Source organism: Haliotis rufescens, unplaced genomic scaffold (assembly GCF_023055435.1).
Source record: "Haliotis rufescens isolate VD_foot unplaced genomic scaffold, xgHalRufe1.0.p SCAF_124, whole genome shotgun sequence".
NCBI classification, from domain to species: domain Eukaryota; kingdom Metazoa; phylum Mollusca; class Gastropoda; order Lepetellida; family Haliotidae; genus Haliotis; species Haliotis rufescens.
This window is the reverse complement of record NW_025963807.1, coordinates 14,534-31,455: the sequence shown is the minus strand read 5'-3', so window position 1 is coordinate 31,455 and position 16,922 is coordinate 14,534. Positions and strand designations below refer to the sequence as shown.

The window sequence follows — 16,922 nt, the reverse complement described above, 5'->3', positions numbered from 1 at the left end:
TCACAGAGACACTTGCAAGATATGGCACAGTTGTCCATAGCACTCATGACTTCAGTAAAGCTCAACTCGTCGACATACGTTGGTTCTGACATACTGTTTCATTTCATCCGAAATATTCCGCCTGCCACTGAGACATCGTCTAAATTTCATGAGAAGAGCATGTGCCTGCTTTTCTGGATCCCTGCCTGCTCCGTCCTTGTCTCTTGAATATAATCCTCAACATTATTGGCTGGACCATAGTGGATGACGGTTTCCACACTTTGTAAGTCCCAAGCTGAATGGTGTTGAGCAATGGACTATCAAGGGACTATCATCCTCTTGAAACCATTTGGATCCATGAAGGACTCTGACACACTTCCCTGTTTTCCTTCTCATTCATACATATTCTGTATGTTGTTATGCATGATTGATGTTGAACTTTAATTGAAACTTTAGCTTGAAAATTGGCCGATTTCTTTTATGAAATTTAACTCCTATTATAAGAATAAGATCAACATATGCAAAAACAATTGTTGTTAGATGATTATTTTTTTGTAACCGATCAACAAGATCAACTTTAGTGTTTTAGTGTTTTAACTTAGCTAATGTAATGTAATACAGTGGATGTATGCATTCCTTTTTCATAAGGGCATTAACATATATTACATAATGCCTCTACCTGGGACTGCGGCCAAACTTACAAAATTAACCCTTGTTTGAGAGTAACAAGTATCAAGTTCATGATGATTGTAGAAGTGATTGTATGTATTCATAAATGTGACACATGCACATTTTGAAATGTTAATATTTGTGCTTTAACTTTGATTTGATGAATATCAAATTAGATATTGTATACACTTTATAGCTACTTGTGATCAGTGCACATTTTTATACCTTTAGATTGTGCAGTTTCATAGTGGTTAGTAAGAATATTTTGTGAATTTATACTTGTTTTATCACAAAACATGTGAATGAGTGAATGTCGTCTCATACTGCAGTCAGCAATATTGCAGCCATATGAAGGCAGCCTGTAAACCAGTAATTGATACGCACACCATCCTAGTACATAAAACATTCGCTCTCCATGCCTACTTATGGTGTCCCCGTCGTGATTTTGCTGGGATTTTGCCAAAAGATGCGTAAATCCATGCTCTCTCAATTCAACATGCCATGCCTTGACAGACAAAACGAAATACAAAATATAACATTTATACTTACAATTTTGCAATGCAGTGTGCTTCATCAATGAAAATTGCCATCAAAATCTTCTCTTTAGTCAGGCTGTGTTCCAAGAACTGTCTCTGGACTTGCAAATATTATTATGTCAGTGTCAGGGTGAAAAAACCGTCACAGTAGCATGGTTGGAGTTATTAAGTTTCTTAAACACGAATGGTGCTAATTCAAAAGTAAGTGATTTTCCTGATCCTGTTGGAGAAAAAAAAGGACATCCTTTCCTCTGAGGTAACTTACAATCACTTGTCTTTGATGATTCCTGAAGTGATCAATTATGTAACTGCATTACCTTCCATACCAACAGTTATACATGTAGTTAAGTTAAATAGAGGGCGTATATACTTAAAACACAACATCAATCCTTTGTTCCGTTCAGCAGTGTGTCAGATTCGTGATGGCTAGCTTGAGGTGGCTAGACTTGCTTTTTGTATGCATTACTAGATTCTTTTTTTAAATGAAATAAATATATTCCACGGTCATTGGTGCAGGACTAATTGTGTATATCACCTGAATTTTGGTCAATACCTGAAATACTCAGTCGCCAATACAGCCCCTATTTCATATAAGGTTATGAAAATACATGTCGGTTGGAGCCTGAAGCCTGAAGTAGAATTTAGGTTATTACACGGATGATATACATGTAAGGCCGAAAATTGATGAACTTCTTTATTATGAAGAACACAATGTTTGGGACTAATATCATTAGTTGAAGGAGTAAGTATTACACCCAAACGTTCTGTTCCACACAATGCGTTTCACTTCTGAATGTTTTTCTAAGAGTTGATACATACACTTGCCTTGTATATATGGTTGATGCACGTCGAGTGTCTCAGAAACGCGGGATCTGCAGGTATTAGAGCTGAATACAGTTGTGATTTGACGAATTCTTTTTCTTTTGACTCTTCCTCTTATTTCGTTTTTCAGCTTAGCATTGTGTATACACAACGTAATTAACGGATTCTGACATCAGCCACATATCTCGGACCACCCCACGAGTCTCTCTTAACCGTTCAATTAACGTTCCGCTTGATGTTGCCACACCTGTCCGCCATCTGCTGTTGAGATACTGTAACGGTTCTCGTCTGAAAAGAGGACTTCTCCCACTGCTGGTGCTGTGCTACCCACTGAAGACGGTCCAGGAAACAAAGAAGAAGACTGAAAGGGTATGATTTCTATTTACTTACTTCTTTTGTTAGTAAATAAGCGGCCTTCAAAAGCGACTATGCTTGTCGTAAGAGGAGACTAACGGGTGGTCAGACTAGCTTGACTTGGTTGATACATGCCATCGTATCCCAATTGTGTGGATTGAGTGTGGCGATAAATAACAAAAAACAAACAAACAGTTGTCTCAGATTATTTATATTTAAAAACATGTATATATTTGTTAAAAGTATGTTTCTATTTATACTGCTCGCACAAAGTAGGGGATATTGAAAAGTTACTACGAAAAGCTTCAGAATTATGTTTAATTTTCATTGGGAAACAATAATAATGTGGAAATAAGGATGTTAAGAAACAGTTTTGAAAGTAATGACTTTGATCAAGCTGCAATTTCATTTTGTCGACACTGGAAAATTCATGAGGGGTAGAAACCCAAAAGTTGTGCTTCTATGCTTTCTTCCGGCTTGGATCATCCCAATTGCTCTCAATCTTTCGTCTTCTCGTAACCTTCGCATTGTGGAAAGTGGTGAAGTGATGGATGAACTTGGTCCAAGACCCATGTTTAACACCCATTTTTGCCCGTGAGGCACGTGGATTTTGTCATTTGCACGTGTGACACAAGATGTGATTTCTCATCCCCACCCCCTGGTACGTTTGAGTGCAATTTTCCTGGATGCAAGGGCATCTGGTGGGTCATTGTGAGGCTTGCTCAGACGGACCTATGCTTTTCCTCAATCATACACAAATGTTTTGTAGGCATCTATATTACTGTCTTTGTGCCATTGATTTTAATTTCAATATACCCTACTTTTTGTGAGCAGTTTATATCCTACACATATGAAAAGATTAATGAAAGATTGTTTCTGAAACTTATACAGTGGAAATTTATTTCAGATACCACTGGGAGTGCTTCAGTGAGGACCTCAGTGACCGTTCTCCATCACAGTAGGTGCTCAGCGGAGGGGACTACCTCACCCTTGAGAGGCAGAAACAAGCCAATCATGCACTTACGAGATGGACCTACACCAAGTTCCAGATTACAAGGACTTGTTCCAAAGATGGAAGAGTTCCATAACGAAGCTGAATTTCTAAAGGTATATGTAATTAACTGCATTTTCTGTAATTGCGATTTAACAAAAGAAGGACAGTTATTGTGTGGTTTGTAAATTGGTTTATTGTTTTGTTGCAAAAGTAACGGATTAGTCTTTGTGTAATACCTGACTACCTGAAGATATTTCTTTTTCAGGTTATATGGAAACACTTGTACTCGTCCTCCTCTAACAAGTCTGTTTGGCACTCTGCATGCTGCAAAGGAGCACAATAAATGCGGTGAATGTTACTCAGGATCCTCATGACAACTTTTACCCATGCTCTGAATTCATGGACAAGGTCACCACCGCCTACATCGTAACTCGGGGACTACATTACTTCCAAATGGAACACCTCACTTCTGTCCCAACGTCAAGTTACATGGGTGCTGTTGGCAATCCATATAAAATGATTGATTATTTTCTAGGTCATGCAGCAAAACAGTTTGTAGACAAGCACGTCTTACCGGAGGTTCCTCAACAGCCAGGTCATGGTCTCCAAATCAAACACACTAGCCTGCAGGTACTGTGGAAAACTGTACCAGAGACCAAAAGCTCTCCGCAAACACGAAGCATCCGGAATATAATGCTGAAAACAATCAGGATTCCACATCTTCAGCAGAATCAAGATCATCTATTTATCAGTACACCCGTCTGTCTCTCATGCTTGGGCTTCTTCGAATAAATCACAACGATTCCATTCACATGGGAGATGGTGGCAGGCATGATGAGACTAGTAAAGTGGTTCTGTTTATACTACAAGGCAAGCAAATGTCCAAAGTATGCATATGGTCTCCTTTGAAACACAGGCAAAGGCATATGCTCTCCTATATGAACGGCAGGCTTTATAGATTGATATGGAACCGCACAGTCAACCATCAAGGCAGAGAAGACACCAATCATCCCATCGACCTTGACTTGGAGCATTGCAACAGGGCTTTCAAAGATGATGTACACACATACAAGGGGAGGTACACAGATAAAAGACGATTCTCAAAGTCAGCAGAAGTGCGCTGTCAATGGAAGAATTATGCCAAAAATACGACAAATTGGCATTCCGCAAGAAATGTTCGGGAAGGCATGGAGTTGTTGATCCTTCTTGGTGATATTCTTAAACTTGTAGAACAATTCCATTCCTATGCAGCTCAATTCAATGAGGCCAACAAGCCACTGCCACAGAGAAATCAAAAACATGCTGAGTGACATCCAAAATTGGATTTCAGAAAGTCTTAAAGTCTTCAGTAGCCGCACATACTATAACATCTGAACCTTTTTTCCCGATGTGTAATTCAGTGTCACATGATTAAAACGAGACCCTGTTGCAAAGTCGCTATCACTGTATGTTTCATGATCTTCATGTTCTGAGTCTGAGTGAGATGATGAGCTATCACTCGAGTCAAGGGAAGTTTTGTACAACTCAAGAATATCACATCTACATTCACTACATGGGGTAATTGCATGTCCATGAGTCTCTGCAGTCACAGAGACACTTGCAAGATATGGCACAGTTGTCCATAGCACTCATGACTTCAGTAAAGCTCAACTCGTCGACATACGTTGGTTCTGACATACTGTTTCATTTCATCCGAAATATTCCGCCTGCCACTGAGACATCGTCTAAATTTCATGAGAAGAGCATGTGCCTGCTTTTCTGGATCCCTGCCTGCTCCGTCCTTGTCTCTTGAATATAATCCTCAACATTATTGGCTGGACCATAGTGGATGACGGTTTCCACACTTTGTAAGTCCCAAGCTGAATGGTGTTGAGCAATGGACTATCAAGGGACTATCATCCTCTTGAAACCATTTGGATCCATGAAGGACTCTGACACACTTCCCTGTTTTCCTTCTCATTCATACATATTCTGTATGTTGTTATGCATGATTGATGTTGAACTTTAATTGAAACTTTAGCTTGAAAATTGGCCGATTTCTTTTATGAAATTTAACTCCTATTATAAGAATAAGATCAACATATGCAAAAACAATTGTTGTTAGATGATTATTTTTTTGTAACCGATCAACAAGATCAACTTTAGTGTTTTAGTGTTTTAACTTAGCTAATGTAATGTAATACAGTGGATGTATGCATTCCTTTTTCATAAGGGCATTAACATATATTACATAATGCCTCTACCTGGGACTGCGGCCAAACTTACAAAATTAACCCTTGTTTGAGAGTAACAAGTATCAAGTTCATGATGATTGTAGAAGTGATTGTATGTATTCATAAATGTGACACATGCACATTTTGAAATGTTAATATTTGTGCTTTAACTTTGATTTGATGAATATCAAATTAGATATTGTATACACTTTATAGCTACTTGTGATCAGTGCACATTTTTATACCTTTAGATTGTGCAGTTTCATAGTGGTTAGTAAGAATATTTTGTGAATTTATACTTGTTTTATCACAAAACATGTGAATGAGTGAATGTCGTCTCATACTGCAGTCAGCAATATTGCAGCCATATGAAGGCAGCCTGTAAACCAGTAATTGATACGCACACCATCCTAGTACATAAAACATTCGCTCTCCATGCCTATTTATGGTGTCCCCGTCGTGATTTTGCTGGGATATTGCCAAAAGATGCGTAAATCCATGCTCTCTCAATTCAACATGCCATGCCTTGACAGACAAAACGAAATACAAAATATAACATTTATACTTACAATTTTGCAATGCAGTGTGCTTCATCAATGAAAATTGCCATCAAAATCTTCTCTTTAGTCAGGCTGTGTTCCAAGAACTGTCTCTGGACTTGCAAATATTATTATGTCAGTGTCAGGGTGAAAAAACCGTCACAGTAGCATGGTTGGAGTTATTAAGTTTCTTAAACACGAATGGTGCTAATTCAAAAGTAAGTGATTTTCCTGATCCTGTTGGAGAAAAAAAAGGACATCCTTTCCTCTGAGGTAACTTACAATCACTTGTCTTTGATGATTCCTGAAGTGATCAATTATGTAACTGCATTACCTTCCATACCAACAGTTATACATGTAGTTAAGTTAAATAGAGGGCGTATATACTTAAAACACAACATCAATCCTTTGTTCCGTTCAGCAGTGTGTCAGATTCGTGATGGCTAGCTTGAGGTGGCTAGACTTGCTTTTTGTATGCATTACTAGATTCTTTTTTTAAATGAAATAAATATATTCCACGGTCATTGGTGCAGGACTAATTGTGTATATCACCTGAATTTTGGTCAATACCTGAAATACTCAGTCGCCAATACAGCCCCTATTTCATATAAGGTTATGAAAATACATGTCGGTTGGAGCCTGAAGCCTGAAGTAGAATTTAGGTTATTACACGGATGATATACATGTAAGGCCGAAAATTGATGAACTTCTTTATTATGAAGAACACAATGTTTGGGACTAATATCATTAGTTGAAGGAGTAAGTATTACACCCAAACGTTCTGTTCCACACAATGCGTTTCACTTCTGAATGTTTTTCTAAGAGTTGATACATACACTTGCCTTGTATATATGGTTGATGCACGTCGAGTGTCTCAGAAACGCGGGATCTGCAGGTATTAGAGCTGAATACAGTTGTGATTTGACGAATTCTTTTTCTTTTGACTCTTCCTCTTATTTCGTTTTTCAGCTTAGCATTGTGTATACACAACGTAATTAACGGATTCTGACATCAGCCACATATCTCGGAACCACCCCACGAGTCTCTCTTAACCGTTCAATTAACGTTCCGCTTGGTGTTGCCACACCTGTCCGCCATCTGCTGTTGAGATACTGTAACGGTTCTCGTCTGAAAAGAGGACTTCTCCCACTGCTGGTGCTGTGCTACCCACTGAAGACGGTCCAGGAAACAAAGAAGAAGACTGAAAGGGTATGATTTCTATTTACTTACTTCTTTTGTTAGTAAATAAGCGGCCTTCAAAAGCGACTATGCTTGTCGTAAGAGGAGACTAACGGGTGGTCAGACTAGCTTGACTTGGTTGATACATGCCATCGTATCCCAATTGTGTGGATTGAGTGTGGCGATAAATAACAAAAAACAAACAAACAGTTGTCTCAGATTATTTATATTTAAAAACATGTATATATTTGTTAAAAGTATGTTTCTATTTATACTGCTCGCACAAAGTAGGGGATATTGAAAAGTTACGACGAAAAGCTTCAGAATTATGTTTAATTTTCATTGGGAAACAATAATAATGTGGAAATAAGGATGTTAAGAAACAGTTTTGAAAGTAATGACTTTGATCAAGCTGCAATTTCATTTTGTCGACACTGGAAAATTCATGAGGGGTAGAAACCCAAAAGTTGTGCTTCTATGCTTTCTTCCGGCTTGGATCATCCCAATTGCTCTCAATCTTTCGTCTTCTCGTAACCTTCGCATTGTGGAAAGTGGTGAAGTGATGGATGAACTTGGTCCAAGACCCATGTTTAACACCCATTTTTGCCCGTGAGGCACGTGGATTTTGTCATTTGCACGTGTGACACAAGATGTGATTTCTCATCCCCACCCCCTGGTACGTTTGAGTGCAATTTTCCTGGATGCAAGGGCATCTGGTGGGTCATTGTGAGGCTTGCTCAGACGGACCTATGCTTTTCCTCAATCATACACAAATGTTTTGTAGGCATCTATATTACTGTCTTTGTGCCATTGATTTTAATTTCAATATACCCTACTTTTTGTGAGCAGTTTATATCCTACACATATGAAAAGATTAATGAAAGATTGTTTCTGAAACTTATACAGTGGAAATTTATTTCAGATACCACTGGGAGTGCTTCAGTGAGGACCTCAGTGACCGTTCTCCATCACAGTAGGTGCTCAGCGGAGGGGACTACCTCACCCTTGAGAGGCAGAAACAAGCCAATCATGCACTTACGAGATGGACCTACACCAAGTTCCAGATTACAAGGACTTGTGTCAAAGATGGAAGAGTTCCATAACGAAGCTGAATTTCTAAAGGTATATGTAATTAACTGCATTTTCTGTAATTGCGATTTAACAAAAGAAGGACAGTTATTGTGTGGTTTGTAAATTGGTTTATTGTTTTGTTGCAAAAGTAACGGATTAGTCTTTGTGTAATACCTGACTACCTGAAGATATTTCTTTTTCAGGTTATATGGAAACACTTGTACTCGTCCTCCTCTAACAAGTCTGTTTGGCACTCTGCATGCTGCAAAGGAGCACAATAAATGCGGTGAATGTTACTCAGGATCGTCATGACAACTTTTACCCATGCTCTGAATTCATGGACAAGGTCACCACCGCCTACATCGTAACTGGGGGACTACATTACTTCCAAATGGAACACCTCACTTCTGTCCCAACGTCAAGTTACATGGGTGCTGTTGGCAATCCATATAAAATGATTGATTATTTTCTAGGTCATGCAGCAAAACAGTTTGTAGACAAGCACGTCTTACCGGAGGTTCCTCAACAGCCAGGTCATGGTCTCCAAATCAAACACACTAGCCTGCAGGTACTGTGGAAAACTGTACCAGAGACCAAAAGCTCTCCGCAAACACGAAGCATCCGGAATATAATGCTGAAAACAATCAGGATTCCACATCTTCAGCAGAATCAAGATCATCTATTTATCAGTACACCCGTCTGTCTCTCATGCTTGGGCTTCTTCGAATAAATCACAACGATTCCATTCACATGGGAGATGGTGGCAGGCATGATGAGACTAGTAAAGTGGTTCTGTTTATACTACAAGGCAAGCAAATGTCCAAAGTATGCATATGGTCTCCTTTGAAACACAGGCAAAGGCATATGCTCTCCTATATGAACGGCAGGCTTTATAGATTGATATGGAACCGCACAGTCAACCATCAAGGCAGAGAAGACACCAATCATCCCATCGACCTTGACTTGGAGCATTGCAACAGGGCTTTCAAAGATGATGTACACACATACAAGGGGAGGTACACAGATAAAAGACGATTCTCAAAGTCAGCAGAAGTGCGCTGTCAATGGAAGAATTATGCCAAAAATACGACAAATTGGCATTCCGCAAGAAATGTTCGGGAAGGCATGGAGTTGTTGATCCTTCTTGGTGATATTCTTAAACTTGTAGAACAATTCCATTCCTATGCAGCTCTATTCAATGAGGCCAACAAGCCACTGCCACAGAGAAATCAAAAACATGCTGAGTGACATCCAAAATTGGATTTCAGAAAGTCTTAAAGTCTTCAGTAGCCGCACATACTATAACATCTGAACCTTTTTTCCCGATGTGTAATTCAGTGTCACATGATTAAAACGAGACCCTGTTGCAAAGTCGCTATCACTGTATGTTTCATGATCTTCATGTTCTGAGTCTGAGTGAGATGATGAGCTATCACTCGAGTCAAGGGAAGTTTTGTACAACTCAAGAATATCACATCTACATTCACTACATGGGGTAATTGCATGTCCATGAGTCTCTGCAGTCACAGAGACACTTGCAAGATATGGCACAGTTGTCCATAGCACTCATGACTTCAGTAAAGCTCAACTCGTCGACATACGTTGGTTCTGACATACTGTTTCATTTCATCCGAAATATTCCGCCTGCCACTGAGACATCGTCTAAATTTCATGAGAAGAGCATGTGCCTGCTTTTCTGGATCCCTGCCTGCTCCGTCCTTGTCTCTTGAATATAATCCTCAACATTATTGGCTGGACCATAGTGGATGACGGTTTCCACACTTTGTAAGTCCCAAGCTGAATGGTGTTGAGCAATGGACTATCAAGGGACTATCATCCTCTTGAAACCATTTGGATCCATGAAGGACTCTGACACACTTCCCTGTTTTCCTTCTCATTCATACATATTCTGTATGTTGTTATGCATGATTGATGTTGAACTTTAATTGAAACTTTAGCTTGAAAATTGGCCGATTTCTTTTATGAAATTTAACTCCTATTATAAGAATAAGATCAACATATGCAAAAACAATTGTTGTTAGATGATTATTTTTTTGTAACCGATCAACAAGATCAACTTTAGTGTTTTAGTGTTTTAACTTAGCTAATGTAATGTAATACAGTGGATGTATGCATTCCTTTTTCATAAGGGCATTAACATATATTACATAATGCCTCTACCTGGGACTGCGGCCAAACTTACAAAATTAACCCTTGTTTGAGAGTAACAAGTATCAAGTTCATGATGATTGTAGAAGTGATTGTATGTATTCATAAATGTGACACATGCACATTTTGAAATGTTAATATTTGTGCTTTAACTTTGATTTGATGAATATCAAATTAGATATTGTATACACTTTATAGCTACTTGTGATCAGTGCACATTTTTATACCTTTAGATTGTGCAGTTTCATAGTGGTTAGTAAGAATATTTTGTGAATTTATACTTGTTTTATCACAAAACATGTGAATGAGTGAATGTCGTCTCATACTGCAGTCAGCAATATTGCAGCCATATGAAGGCAGCCTGTAAACCAGTAATTGATACGCACACCATCCTAGTACATAAAACATTCGCTCTCCATGCCTATTTATGGTGTCCCCGTCGTGATTTTGCTGGGATATTGCCAAAAGATGCGTAAATCCATGCTCTCTCAATTCAACATGCCATGCCTTGACAGACAAAACGAAATACAAAATATAACATTTATACTTACAATTTTGCAATGCAGTGTGCTTCATCAATGAAAATTGCCATCAAAATCTTCTCTTTAGTCAGGCTGTGTTCCAAGAACTGTCTCTGGACTTGCAAATATTATTATGTCAGTGTCAGGGTGAAAAAACCGTCACAGTAGCATGGTTGGAGTTATTAAGTTTCTTAAACACGAATGGTGCTAATTCAAAAGTAAGTGATTTTCCTGATCCTGTTGGAGAAAAAAAAGGACATCCTTTCCTCTGAGGTAACTTACAATCACTTGTCTTTGATGATTCCTGAAGTGATCAATTATGTAACTGCATTACCTTCCATACCAACAGTTATACATGTAGTTAAGTTAAATAGAGGGCGTATATACTTAAAACACAACATCAATCCTTTGTTCCGTTCAGCAGTGTGTCAGATTCGTGATGGCTAGCTTGAGGTGGCTAGACTTGCTTTTTGTATGCATTACTAGATTCTTTTTTTAAATGAAATAAATATATTCCACGGTCATTGGTGCAGGACTAATTGTGTATATCACCTGAATTTTGGTCAATACCTGAAATACTCAGTCGCCAATACAGCCCCTATTTCATATAAGGTTATGAAAATACATGTCGGTTGGAGCCTGAAGCCTGAAGTAGAATTTAGGTTATTACACGGATGATATACATGTAAGGCCGAAAATTGATGAACTTCTTTATTATGAAGAACACAATGTTTGGGACTAATATCATTAGTTGAAGGAGTAAGTATTACACCCAAACGTTCTGTTCCACACAATGCGTTTCACTTCTGAATGTTTTTCTAAGAGTTGATACATACACTTGCCTTGTATATATGGTTGATGCACGTCGAGTGTCTCAGAAACGCGGGATCTGCAGGTATTAGAGCTGAATACAGTTGTGATTTGACGAATTCTTTTTCTTTTGACTCTTCCTCTTATTTCGTTTTTCAGCTTAGCATTGTGTATACACAACGTAATTAACGGATTCTGACATCAGCCACATATCTCGGACCACCCCACGAGTCTCTCTTAACCGTTCAATTAACGTTCCGCTTGGTGTTGCCACACCTGTCCGCCATCTGCTGTTGAGATACTGTAACGGTTCTCGTCTGAAAAGAGGACTTCCCCCACTGCTGGTGCTGTGCTACCCACTGAAGACGGTCCAGGAAACAAAGAAGAAGACTGAAAGGGTATGATTTCTATTTACTTACTTCTTTTGTTAGTAAATAAGCGGCCTTCAAAAGCGACTATGCTTGTCGTAAGAGGAGACTAACGGGTGGTCAGACTAGCTTGACTTGGTTGATACATGCCATCGTATCCCAATTGTGTGGATTGAGTGTGGCGATAAATAACAAAAAACAAACAAACAGTTGTCTCAGATTATTTATATTTAAAAACATGTATATATTTGTTAAAAGTATGTTTCTATTTATACTGCTCACACAAAGTAGGGGATATTGAAAAGTTACGACGAAAAGCTTCAGAATTATGTTTAATTTTCATTGGGAAACAATAATAATGTGGAAATAAGGATGTTAAGAAACAGTTTTGAAAGTAATGACTTTGATCAAGCTGCAATTTCATTTTGTCGACACTGGAAAATTCATGAGGGGTAGAAACCCAAAAGTTGTGCTTCTATGCTTTCTTCCGGCTTGGATCATCCCAATTGCTCTCAATCTTTCGTCTTCTCGTAACCTTCGCATTGTGGAAAGTGGTGAAGTGATGGATGAACTTGGTCCAAGACCCATGTTTAACACCCATTTTTGCCCGTGAGGCACGTGGATTTTGTCATTTGCACGTGTGACACAAGATGTGATTTCTCATCCCCACCCCCTGGTACGTTTGAGTGCAATTTTCCTGGATGCAAGGGCATCTGGTGGGTCATTGTGAGGCTTGCTCAGACGGACCTATGCTTTTCCTCAATCATACACAAATGTTTTGTAGGCATCTATATTACTGTCTTTGTGCCATTGATTTTAATTTCAATATACCCTACTTTTTGTGAGCAGTTTATATCCTACACATATGAAAAGATTAATGAAAGATTGTTTCTGAAACTTATACAGTGGAAATTTATTTCAGATACCACTGGGAGTGCTTCAGTGAGGACCTCAGTGACCGTTCTCCATCACAGTAGGTGCTCAGCGGAGGGGACTACCTCACCCTTGAGAGGCAGAAACAAGCCAATCATGCACTTACGAGATGGACCTACACCAAGTTCCAGATTACAAGGACTTGTTCCAAAGATGGAAGAGTTCCATAACGAAGCTGAATTTCTAAAGGTATATGTAATTAACTGCATTTTCTGTAATTGCGATTTAACAAAAGAAGGACAGTTATTGTGTGGTTTGTAAATTGGTTTATTGTTTTGTTGCAAAAGTAACGGATTAGTCTTTGTGTAATACCTGACTACCTGAAGATATTTCTTTTTCAGGTTATATGGAAACACTTGTACTCGTCCTCCTCTAACAAGTCTGTTTGGCACTCTGCATGCTGCAAAGGAGCACAATAAATGCGGTGAATGTTACTCAGGATCCTCATGACAACTTTTACCCATGCTCTGCATTCATGGACAAGGTCACCACCGCCTACATCGTAACTGGGGGACTACATTACTTCCAAATGGAACACCTCACTTCTGTCCCAACGTCAAGTTACATGGGTGCTGTTGGCAATCCATATAAAATGATTGATTATTTTCTAGGTCATGCAGCAAAACAGTTTGTAGACAAGCACGTCTTACCGGAGGTTCCTCAACAGCCAGGTCATGGTCTCCAAATCAAACACACTAGCCTGCAGGTACTGTGGAAAACTGTACCAGAGACCAAAAGCTCTCCGCAAACACGAAGCATCCGGAATATAATGCTGAAAACAATCAGGATTCCACATCTTCAGCAGAATCAAGATCATCTATTTATCAGTACACCCGTCTGTCTCTCATGCTTGGGCTTCTTCGAATAAATCACAACGATTCCATTCACATGGGAGATGGTGGCAGGCATGATGAGACTAGTAAAGTGGTTCTGTTTATACTACAAGGCAAGCAAATGTCCAAAGTATGCATATGGTCTCCTTTGAAACACAGGCAAAGGCATATGCTCTCCTATATGAACGGCAGGCTTTATAGATTGATATGGAACCGCACAGTCAACCATCAAGGCAGAGAAGACACCAATCATCCCATCGACCTTGACTTGGAGCATTGCAACAGGGCTTTCAAAGATGATGTACACACATACAAGGGGAGGTACACAGATAAAAGACGATTCTCAAAGTCAGCAGAAGTGCGCTGTCAATGGAAGAATTATGCCAAAAATACGACAAATTGGCATTCCGCAAGAAATGTTCGGGAAGGCATGGAGTTGTTGATCCTTCTTGGTGATATTCTTAAACTTGTAGAACAATTCCATTCCTATGCAGCTCTATTCAATGAGGCCAACAAGCCACTGCCACAGAGAAATCAAAAACATGCTGAGTGACATCCAAAATTGGATTTCAGAAAGTCTTAAAGTCTTCAGTAGCCGCACATACTATAACATCTGAACCTTTTTTCCCGATGTGTAATTCAGTGTCACATGATTAAAACGAGACCCTGTTGCAAAGTCGCTATCACTGTATGTTTCATGATCTTCATGTTCTGAGTCTGAGTGAGATGATGAGCTATCACTCGAGTCAAGGGAAGTTTTGTACAACTCAAGAATATCACATCTACATTCACTACATGGGGTAATTGCATGTCCATGAGTCTCTGCAGTCACAGAGACACTTGCAAGATATGGCACAGTTGTCCATAGCACTCATGACTTCAGTAAAGCTCAACTCGTCGACATACGTTGGTTCTGACATACTGTTTCATTTCATCCGAAATATTCCGCCTGCCACTGAGACATCGTCTAAATTTCATGAGAAGAGCATGTGCCTGCTTTTCTGGATCCCTGCCTGCTCCGTCCTTGTCTCTTGAATATAATCCTCAACATTATTGGCTGGACCATAGTGGATGACGGTTTCCACACTTTGTAAGTCCCAAGCTGAATGGTGTTGAGCAATGGACTATCAAGGGACTATCATCCTCTTGAAACCATTTGGATCCATGAAGGACTCTGACACACTTCCCTGTTTTCCTTCTCATTCATACATATTCTGTATGTTGTTATGCATGATTGATGTTGAACTTTAATTGAAACTTTAGCTTGAAAATTGGCCGATTTCTTTTATGAAATTTAACTCCTATTATAAGAATAAGATCAACATATGCAAAAACAATTGTTGTTAGATGATTATTTTTTTGTAACCGATCAACAAGATCAACTTTAGTGTTTTAGTGTTTTAACTTAGCTAATGTAATGTAATACAGTGGATGTATGCATTCCTTTTTCATAAGGGCATTAACATATATTACATAATGCCTCTACCTGGGACTGCGGCCAAACTTACAAAATTAACCCTTGTTTGAGAGTAACAAGTATCAAGTTCATGATGATTGTAGAAGTGATTGTATGTATTCATAAATGTGACACATGCACATTTTGAAATGTTAATATTTGTGCTTTAACTTTGATTTGATGAATATCAAATTAGATATTGTATACACTTTATAGCTACTTGTGATCAGTGCACATTTTTATACCTTTAGATTGTGCAGTTTCATAGTGGTTAGTAAGAATATTTTGTGAATTTATACTTGTTTTATCACAAAACATGTGAATGAGTGAATGTCGTCTCATACTGCAGTCAGCAATATTGCAGCCATATGAAGGCAGCCTGTAAACCAGTAATTGATACGCACACCATCCTAGTACATAAAACATTCGCTCTCCATGCCTATTTATGGTGTCCCCGTCGTGATTTTGCTGGGATATTGCCAAAAGATGCGTAAATCCATGCTCTCTCAATTCAACATGCCATGCCTTGACAGACAAAACGAAATACAAAATATAACATTTATACTTACAATTTTGCAATGCAGTGTGCTTCATCAATGAAAATTGCCATCAAAATCTTCTCTTTAGTCAGGCTGTGTTCCAAGAACTGTCTCTGGACTTGCAAATATTATTATGTCAGTGTCAGGGTGAAAAAACCGTCACAGTAGCATGGTTGGAGTTATTAAGTTTCTTAAACACGAATGGTGCTAATTCAAATGTAAGTGATTTTCCTGATCCTGTTGGAGAAAAAAAAGGACATCCTTTCCTCTGAGGTAACTTACAATCACTTGTCTTTGATGATTCCTGAAGTGATCAATTATGTAACTGCATTACCTTCCATACCAACAGTTATACATGTAGTTAAGTTAAATAGAGGGCGTATATACTTAAAACACAACATCAATCCTTTGTTCCGTTCAGCAGTGTGTCAGATTCGTGATGGCTAGCTTGAGGTGGCTAGACTTGCTTTTTGTATGCATTACTAGATTCTTTTTTTAAATGAAATAAATATATTCCACGGTCATTGGTGCAGGACTAATTGTGTATATCACCTGAATTTTGGTCAATACCTGAAATACTCAGTCGCCAATACAGCCCCTATTTCATATAAGGTTATGAAAATACATGTCGGTTGGAGCCTGAAGCCTGAAGTAGAATTTAGGTTATTACACGGATGATATACATGTAAGGCCGAAAATTGATGAACTTCTTTATTATGAAGAACACAATGTTTGGGACTAATATCATTAGTTGAAGGAGTAAGTATTACACCCAAGCGTTCTGTTCCACACAATGCGTTTCACTTCTGAATGTTTTTCTAAGAGTTGATACATACACTTGCCTTGTATATATGGTTGATGCACGTCGAGTGTCTCAGAAACGCGGGATCTGCAGGTATTAGAGCTGAATACAGTTGTGATTTGACGAATTCTTTTT

General features: G+C 38.8%; 2 long non-coding RNA genes across 2 annotated transcripts; both read left to right on the top strand.

The window, feature by feature from the left end:
• Nucleotides 1-2,252: 2,252 nt before the first annotated feature.
• On the top strand, nucleotides 2,253-8,343 carry LOC125378535. Its single transcript, XR_007220261.1, has 4 exons — nucleotides 2,253-2,375; nucleotides 3,268-3,467; nucleotides 3,620-7,315; nucleotides 8,208-8,343. It is a non-coding gene; the product is annotated as an uncharacterized LOC125378535 (long non-coding RNA).
• Nucleotides 8,344-8,366: 23 nt separating this feature from the next.
• LOC125378534 lies at nucleotides 8,367-16,750 on the top strand. Its single transcript, XR_007220260.1, has 5 exons — nucleotides 8,367-8,407; nucleotides 8,560-10,141; nucleotides 12,016-12,254; nucleotides 13,147-13,346; nucleotides 13,499-16,750. It is a non-coding gene; the product is annotated as an uncharacterized LOC125378534 (long non-coding RNA).
• The last annotated feature ends 172 nt before the right edge of the window (nucleotides 16,751-16,922 follow it).